The sequence below is a fragment of the Enhydra lutris genome, unplaced genomic scaffold, assembly GCF_002288905.1.
Source record: "Enhydra lutris kenyoni isolate GAN:26980312 unplaced genomic scaffold, ASM228890v2 scaffoldscaffold49, whole genome shotgun sequence".
Lineage (NCBI taxonomy): Eukaryota > Metazoa > Chordata > Mammalia > Carnivora > Mustelidae > Enhydra > Enhydra lutris.
In genome coordinates, this window is record NW_019154133.1 from 6,479,730 (window position 1) to 6,489,610 (window position 9,881).

General features: G+C 33.5%; 1 pseudogene; it reads left to right on the plus strand.

The window, feature by feature from the left end:
* The first annotated feature begins 8,553 nt into the window (after positions 1–8,553).
* Positions 8,554–9,180, plus strand: LOC111156784 (annotated as a pseudogene).
* Positions 9,181–9,881: the final 701 nt, after the last annotated feature.

The following is a 9,881-nucleotide window of genomic DNA, read 5'->3' on the forward strand; positions in this document are numbered from 1 at the left end:
CTTGGCATTTTTCAGTGTGCAAAAACTTAAAAATTATACTATTTATTTTTAATATTATTTAGATTATTTGTATATTTATTTTGTTTTATAAATTAAATATAAAAGAAAAGGAAAATTTTAACTTTTTTTTTACAAGTGTGTTTATATTTCTCCTTGGGTTTCCTGATGACGCTATGGCTCTATGGCTATATCATTTTGTGAATGAACATTCTCTTTAATCTTCATTATAATCTTCATTATAAATTATATTATTTGTTATTTTTTCATTTAATTATTTTTGCCCTAAATTTAAGCCCTTGTGATTTAAAACTAACCTGACCATTTGGTTTTTGTTCATTTACATATTCCTGGAATGACTATATCTTTTTTACATTTGGCTTTTCTGGGTTATTTTGTAACGTGTATATTTTGTATACAATACATTATTAGATTTTGTTCTTTCTTCTAATAGAGGGTCTTTTATTTTTAATGGTTGAGTAAGCCCATATACATTTATTTAAATGATATATATGCTTGGTTAAATATGTCTTTTATTTTTTCCCACTGCTTCTTTTTAATCTTTCACTATAGAAGCAATACTTGTTTACTTTTATGGACGTTTGTGTTGTTTTCCTGATTATATGGAAGGTTAATACATATTCTAGTGGTTTTCTTTATGACTCTTCCTTCTATATACTTAACTATCTAAATCTTCAGACAGGCTCAATAGAGTTCTTCATCTACTTAGGCCCTCACCGTTGCTTATTTTGTGTCAGTCAGAAGAGATTAGATTATACTGCAGTATAAAAGAACACAAACTTGCAGTGACTCATCACGACAAAGTTCATTTCTTGTTCAAAGTGCCCTACGGTTTGGGCATCTCTCCAAAGCAGCTGTTCACTATTGGCAGCTCAGAAACCCAGGCTGCTCAGTCTCATGGCACCTACCTCTCAACCCAATGCTCCCTGGTTCATTCTGCAGGAAATGAGAGCATGGAAGAGCCTGCATCAGTATGTCAGCCCGGAAGTGACAGCAGTCATTTCTGTTCTCATCCCTTTGGCAATAAACTTGGTCTGCGGAAAGAGAGAGTTTTCCTTGTAAGTATCAAGAAGGAGAAGTAAGCAAAATACCTACTTGGTGATTTCAACTCTATTTTTTTATTTAGTGTCTATCTTTAAATCTTTAAATAATCATTCTCGTATGTATACTTTCATCACTTTGATACTTGATCATAAAATGAGTACTGATATAAACTATAAGAAAACTAGACTATTTATTTTATCTCCCACTTTCTGTCCCCTTCCAGTCTTATCTTTATGATTTATATGATTTCTACATAGTCAGAGATTATAAATTCCTCACTGTCTTTTGAAATGCAAGGTCTAAGTTTAAATCCCACAACTTCTTCACAGACATATTTAATACTTATAATATATGACTTGGTATTACTATTTTGCTCTTCCAATATAGAAGTACAATTAAAACACAATGAAACTGATTAGATTCTAATCCTATTGGAATTAGTTTTTTGACTTTATTGTCACTCTCAGTCTTATTTCCATAATCATATTGTAAGCTCTTTGCAGTGGGAAGAGAAGCAACTTATTTTTCTATAGCATCTAAGAAATAGAGAGGCACAAAAAATTATTTTTAGAATTGTTTTATTTTATTTATTTATTTTTTTAATTAACAACATGTTTGGTTCTGAATCTCTTTTCAGAGGGATTCCTAAAGTTTTGGAGCAATACAGACTAAATACATCAGACTAATAATTGCAACAATTACACAAATATGGTAAATGAAGGAGAATATGATTTCAAATTTAATTAGATTTTATCTTACAATCACTATATAGAATTGGAATGGGAATTAGAATATAAAATAACACATTTTGTTTTAAATCAATGCTTGCTAAACTTTCTCTTCTTCATATTTTGGCTTTTCAAACATACTATTCAAATTAAAAACTTGTTAAAATAAATACTTACAATAAAATGGTAGAAAGTATGAGATTGGATCAGAGCAACAGTACATAAGTCACATGATAGCAAGTTCTCCTTACTAAGAAAATAGAAAGAAAAAAGTTATCCCATTGCTCCCACTAGCTATTACTATTATATAGCTTCATTTTGTAGATATTATTATATATGCATGCATATATGCACATATATTTGTATATGTACAGATCCTAAAAGTAAATAAGACATATCCATTCAAATTATTATTTAAAAATATGAAATGTTGCTTACCATTATTAAACTTCCCAATTTAATATACAAAATAGTACTTTTCAATATTATTTTATCAGATAACATTAAACTTTACTAAGAACATTTAACATATCAGGTACCAAACATCCAAAACAGAATACAAAGGATGTGAAATTTTATTCAACAATGTCCAATGTAACTTTGCAGGTTAAAAATAAAACTTCTGACTATTGAAATAGTGACAATGGAAAGTTTAGAAATGCTAATGAGTTGCAGAAAAGCTGTTTATATTATTACAACAAAATTCACCAAATCACCTATGAAAACAAAATTTCAAAGCCTTATACTGCCATTTATTTCAGTGATGAATGAAATTTTTTTCATAAGGAAATGAGATATCACAGGGCTTAAGTTTTAATATGACTTTTTATTGAAGTAAAATTTACATAAAGAGAACAGGATCTGTTTTGTCAGTGAACAGAGATTTCAACAAATTTTTAGATGCTGAAAGGAGCATCACAGTCAATTCTATAGATAGCCTTTAAAACATATCAAACACAGTTGAAGAAAATATTAGTGGACTAGAAAATAATGGACAGAAGCACAGAGAAGCAAAATAAATGGAAAATAGGCAACCCTCCCCCAATATAATATATGGCTTAGTATTGTGAAACTGTCTAACATGCATGTATTAGGAATCTTGGAATGAAAAGAGAGAAAAGACAGAAATTTTATGGAAATAAATAATGTCAAAAAATGTTCAATACTATTTATGATGTCACTATATATAATCAAGAATCTCTATAATATTAAAACAAGATCAATAACACCATATTAACCTTTAACAAATTCAACATTCTATAAATAAGTCAAATAGAAAATAATAAAAACAACTAAAAGGGGGAAAATTAAAAGAGAAAAATAAGACTAAATGCTGATATCTTAACAAAATTGATAAAAGACCAAAAACCTGTAGAAACAACATCAATAAAGTGTTTGCCCATTTTCTTCACAATAAACCAGCTTTCTATAGTGTCTAAAATGTCAGTTCATAAATTTGGACAGATTGGCCCTTCAAATTAAACACATTTTCTTGTTTAATTAAATTTAGGATCATGATTCAGGCATTCTCACAACAGCAATTTTTAAACTATTTTTATCTCCTTTGAGATATTTTAATCTTTTTGGTTTATAAACCTATTTTATTTCTACTTCTCATATTCGAGAGTATAAACCCACATAATTAAACTAACTTTTAAGTTGACATTTTAAATTTTATACTGTATCGTGTCTTCCCTATACTATTTTTCTGAGCTCTTCTTATCCGGGTCAGAAGTATTCTCTAATTTAGGTATCCATCCCTACAGTGCAGTATTTCTGTTTTAATGCTGACTTCATTATTCTGAAACTTTTTAATCATGATTTTTCTAATAAACTGCAAACTCTTTGAGAGAACAAATACTTCTGTTCATCATCTACCAAAATGCCCGGCACCGAGTCAGTGCCAGACAGCAAGAGGACAGTGTCCTTGGGGTCTTAGGGCGAGGTCAGAGACCAGCCCTACCCACCACAGTTCAGCCCTAAAGCGCTTGCTGAAGCACAAAAAGCACATAGCAGGGAGTAGACCTAGATAAATAGATTTGCCCTTAAGCTAGTTGCAGAAAGTTCTGATCTGATGCAATGTAGTGTAACTACACAAATGAGGAAACTGATATTCATTGGTAGATTGTCCCATTGATTGTTCTATTGAATTATCTATGCAATGATCAAGGTGACTCCCACCTGATTGTATTGTGCTTGAATCATATAAAACTGCTGTAAACAAATAAATGTAGCATTAGCATTAGCTGCAACCCTCCCAATCCCATTCTTTGTGTCTCTTCCTTTCTCATTCTCACCGCCTAACTCAGGTCGTTCAGTCAAGGCTGGTTCTTGGCATAAGTGCTCAATAAATCTATGATTTATAAACAAATGAATAAAGAAGTGTTAACCCAATCCCTACTTATTTTACACTTTTTAAATATTCAAGTGACTGTGACTAATTGCCAATCCATATGCAGTGAGAGAATCAATCTTCTTCCCAATGTATCTGATCAGGATTCCATGGAAAGGAATGCTATTCATTACCTAGCAGATTAAAGTTCATCTAATGAAGTAATGCAAGAAGAATGTTATGTACAATTAGTAAATAAAAGGACATGAATATTCTGAAAGAGAAGTTCTATTATCTTTTCAAAACTGCTGCTGATCTATTTTAACACCAGGAAGATCAACACCATATCAATTTAGAAGGAAGAGAAATTAGTTGTAGGGTTGGTCTCACTTTGGGGCAAAACAATTTCAAAAAAACAGACTTCCCAATTTGCTGATTTGCCACCTGCATTTTTCTATTCATCCAGAATGTCCCCACCCCCCCCCCACATACAGCATCATGAAAAAAAAATCACTTAAATGAGAAAAAAATGAAAAGCAAAATTTATTAAAACTAAAATCTCAGCATCTGCTATCAGATCCCTTCCTGAAAGTTTCCTGGCTTTGGGGCCCCAGGTCCTAGGTATAACTTGTGGCCACCAGTTCAGTCCTTGTCTCCAACCAGTGCTAGGTGGCCATCTTCAGGAAGAACTCAGGAAGCTGGCAGAGTGTCCCCTACTTCTCCTGGTCCCAAGACAATTGGGAATATGGGAAATTCCCTCTTGTAATATTCTCTTCTTGTAATTGGGAATATGAGAAATACCCTTTTGTAATTTTTCAAACTAGTGTCCCCTAAAGTCAACCTCTGGACTATGATTGCTGTGGGTTTGCTTGAACCTTTTATAAGGTTACCCATTCTTTCATGCACACAAAGAAAAGAAACATCTCCTATGTCCAGCTTACCCTTCTAGAAGTAGTTCATTACCAATTACTTGGTCTGAAAACAGTTGATCATGGACTGCATGGGGCAGGATAGGTAATCCATTCTGATCCATGGAGAGACTAATGAACATGTCTAAATCTGCCAAGATAGGACATGATAGAGCCTAGATGTGAAACAGACCATGTCAGTGGAAAGTTAGTACTCTAAGGGTTTATACTGTTTTGCTTCTCTCAGGAGATGAAGCTTAACCACATAGCCATAACATATTAAAGGGATGGTAGAAACAAAATGATTTGTAAACAAAAGGCTGTAGAGATCTCCATTCTTAGGGAGAACAGTATCTATAAATAAAAATTTGTGAAAGTCTAATTTCAAAATAGTGCTTTTTAGATCTTCCTTTTAAGGGTGAATTATTTCTAAGTTTCAAGATAGGAATACTTTTCTACTCCATTTGTAATCTGTTTCTATTTTGTATGTTTACTCAAAATGTATTATCACTTATACGAAATTATCAAACAATTTTCCATCTGGTATTTGTGATAAAAAGCTGTTTATCTCTTCACCTTCATAAAATGTATTATCTATTTTCTGTCATATAAATTTGGGATCTTGACTTAGTTTACCAACTGACAACTGTCAACTGAATGCAGTCATCCTGACAAATGGGGTCATCTTTGAGACTGGGTCACTAGGTCAGATCATTCAGGTTCTATATTCTGAGGGAAATAGGGAATTTAACTATACTGAACAGTGATCATATATCTGGATCTCTACTTTCACATAATTTATCTCTAATTTCTGAAATACATTGCAGAAGTAATGACTTACCACAATGTAAAAAAGGACACTGACATGTTCCCATTCTTCAGTATTATGAATGCAAAGCTTTTTGGGCTGTTGTTATTTTTGTTCCACAGTGACCTCAAAAGCCATGTGTTGAAGATGGCAGCCCCATGAGACTAAATGGACCTGGATCTACAAATCTGTGTGTTTGTTTGGAGGAAAGTCCTAGGCCACCTAAATTGGACTTTTGTAGAAAGAAAAAAAATTTATGTAAATGCTAAACTACTGAGGTTTTCTTGTTTATTGCCCCATTTCACAGTCCCAAATATTTTTTATTGAAATGTACTTGATATAAACCTATTAGTTTCAGATATACATTACAATGATTTGGTATTTGTACATATTGTGAAATAATCACCCAATGAATCTTGTTAAAATCCACCATCACATGAAGTTGGAAATTTTTTTCTTATGTTGAGAAATTTTAAGATCTATTTCTCTCAGTAACTTTCAAATATATAGTACAGTATTATTAACTACAGTCACCATATTGTACATTACATCCATAGACTTACTGATTTTATAACTGGAAAGCTATACCTTTTGACCACCTTCTCTCATTTTGCCCACCTTCCCCTCCTGCCTCTGGCAATCATGAATCTATTCTTTATATTTGTAATTTTTTTCTAATTTGTTTGTTTTAGATTACACATATATGGGAAACATATGGTATTTGTCTTTCTCTTAGTTATTTCACTTGGCATAATGCCCTCAAGTGCCATCTATGTTGTCCCAAATGACAAGACTTCCTTCTTTATATGACTGAATAATATTAATTATATATAGACACACACACACATATCTCATATTCTTTTTATCCATTCATCCATTGGTAAGACATTTAGGTTGCTTCCATACCTTGGCTATTGTAAATGATGCTGAAATGAACATGGGGTACATATATCTTTTTGAATTACGTTTTCATTCCTTTTGGATAAAAAAACAGCAGCAGAATTGCTGAGTCATATGATAGTTCTAATTTTTTGAGGAATCTCCATAATGTTTTCCATAAGTGGCTGCACCAATTTACATTCTGACCAACAATGCACAAGAGTTCCCTATTTTCCACATTCTCACTAACACTTGTTATTTCTTGCCCTTTTGATAATAGCCATCCTAACACGTGTGAGACGGCATGTCATTGTACTTTTGATTTACATTTCCCTGATAATTAGTGAGTTGGATACCTTTTTTCCTGTATCTGTTAGCCATCTGTAAGTCTTCTTTGGAAAAATGTGTATTCAGAATCTCTGCCCACTTTTTAATCAGATTATTTGGGGTTTTTCTTTTTTGCTATTGAGTCATATGGGTTCATTGTAGATTTTAAACATTAATCCCTTATCAGATAGATGATTTGTAAGTATTTTCTCCTTCTTTAGATTGTCTTTTATTTTGTTGATTTCCTTTGCCATGCAGAGGCTTTTCAGTTTGGTGTAGTCTCACTTGTTTATTTTTGCTTTTGTTGTCTTGCTTTTGTAACAAATCCAAAAAATCATTGCCAAGATGATTTCAAGGAGCTTACTATCTATGTTTTCTTGTAGAAGTTTTATGGTTTCAGGCCTCATGTTCAAGTCTTTAATCCATCTCCAGGTAATTTTTTTATGGCATAAGATGGCAATTCCATTTCATTGCTTTGCATATGGCTGTCCAGTTTTCCCAACACTATTTGTTGAAGAGAATTTCCTTTCCCAATTGTGTGTTCTTGGCTCCTTTACTCTAAATTAATTGACCATGCATAAGTGGGTTTATCTCTTAGCTTTTTATTCTTTTCCATTGATCTCCATGTCTGTTTTTACTCCAGTACCATACTGTTTTGATCACTATAGCATTTTATTATAGTTTGAAATTAGAAAGTGTGATGCCTTCAGCTTTGTTCTTTTTCAAGATTGCTTTGACTTTACAGGGTTTATTGTAGTTCCATACAATTTTTAGGATTGTTTGTTCTATTTCTATACAGGAAGTGCCTTTAGAATTTTGAGACAGGTTGCACTGAATCTGTAGATCACTTTGGGTCATATAGATATTTTAATACTAATTTAATAAAGTTAATTTTTCTAATCCATGAGCATAGAATATCTTTCCATTGATTTTTATCTTTTTCGATGTCTTCCATCAGTGTCTCAGAATTTTCAGTGCACAAGTCTTTTGCTTCCTTGGTTAAGTTTGTTCCTAGGTCTTTTACACTTTTTGATAGAGTTGTAAACAAACTGTTTTTTTTTTTAATTTATCTCTCTGATAGTTCATTACTAGTACTGCAGAAGCACAAAATATTTTTGTATTGATTTTGCATCGTACAACTTTACTAAATTTATTTATTAGTTCTAACAGTTTAATAAAACTAGTTTAATTAGTTTAATAATTTAATTAGTTTAATAAAACTAATAAAATAAAATAATAAAAATAATAAAGTTAATAAGTTTTATGGTGGAATTTTTAGGGCTTCATATATGAAATATCATGTCATCTGCAAATAGTGACAGTTTTACTTTTTCCTTTCTGATTTGGATTACGTATTTATTTTTCTTGCCTAAACACTTGACCTGAGCTCAGATCTGGCCCTAGAGTCCACACCATGTTGGACCCCAAGTCTGATCAGCTTCTGCAGAGCCAATGCCATCCCAGGCCCTACAAGCAATGCATTCCTCATGGTCCCTTCCATAGGGCACCATGGCTGCTGCCCACTCTGAGTCTGAGGGAGTGAGTGAACTTGTGGGCAATAGGGCTTCTCAGTAGACCAGATCCAGTGGCTCAAGTGGAGGTTTAGGCAGCTAAGTGGAGACCAGCCCACTATTCCTAAGGAGGACCTTAATAAAGTCCCTAACCTGGAACTCAATCATATGGGATTCCGAATCCACCATGCCTTATTTAGCAACAGGAACCTTGGCAAAGGGTCTATCTGCCTGGCTTACAAGATCAACTCTGAGCACTTCCTGACCCACCATGTCATCCTTCTGACCCATCCACACAACCAAGGAGAAAGAGCAGGTATAGCTATGCTAGAAAGAAAAGATGATATTTCTGTTTTACATGTATGCAATGTCCACATCACCCTGGAAAAATATGAAAATGTGGTCAAAGAGGTCTTGAGAAATTGCCACAAGGAGAAGGATTCTGCTCATTGCATTGCAGACAGGAACATGACGGAGGTGGCCAGCGTCTGCATAGGGCAGATGGAGCAGGATCAAATGTAAGAGTTACCCTCAATGACCTCCTGAAGATCTCGCAGGGGTAGACATCAGGAACAAGATGCACATCTGATTTGTTAACATGGAAACCATTACTCTTTGTAAATGACCCACCACCTTTCCAACAGAGAAATTGCACTTTGCACGAGGGCAGCCTCCCCATATGCATGGAGCATCTGAGGCGTCTTAGGCCTCTTTTTGCTATAGCTCTGAAAGTTTTCTTGTTGGTATGTTCTTATTCTATTATATATTGGGTTTGTGTGTTGGAGGTGGGTAAGGAAGCAGGAGAGGGAGACAGATAATTTTTCTTTTAGTTTAGAGGTTCCTGGCCCATGATAAAGCAAATTCAGACCTAACAGGTTGGAATGCATATTTTCCAGAGATTCTAGTCTTCAAGTAAGACACAGTAACTGGATAGGACTTTGATGCTGACTCCCTGTGGGAGACGCAATTGTTTTCAGTGCATAAAAAAAGGTTGCAAATGGATATTTAAGAGAAGTAAAGTGTAGACTGTACCAGAACCTACTATTTCTCCCTAATATCTATGCTTTTTCTTCTATATTAATAGAAAAAAAAAGTTAGTTGAGCACATGGCTCCTCATAGAGAGACTGTATTTCTCAAGATTACTTGCAGCTAAGTGTGGCTATGTGTCTAACTTCTGTTCCATAGAATATGGAACATATGCTTATATTCTATGGAACAGAAGTTACTAGTCACTGTCCTTAACACCAATAACCATGTCTTTCTATTTCTTCTTTCTATAGTTGGAATAGGGATAAAATGGCAAAAACTGGAATAAGCATTTCAGA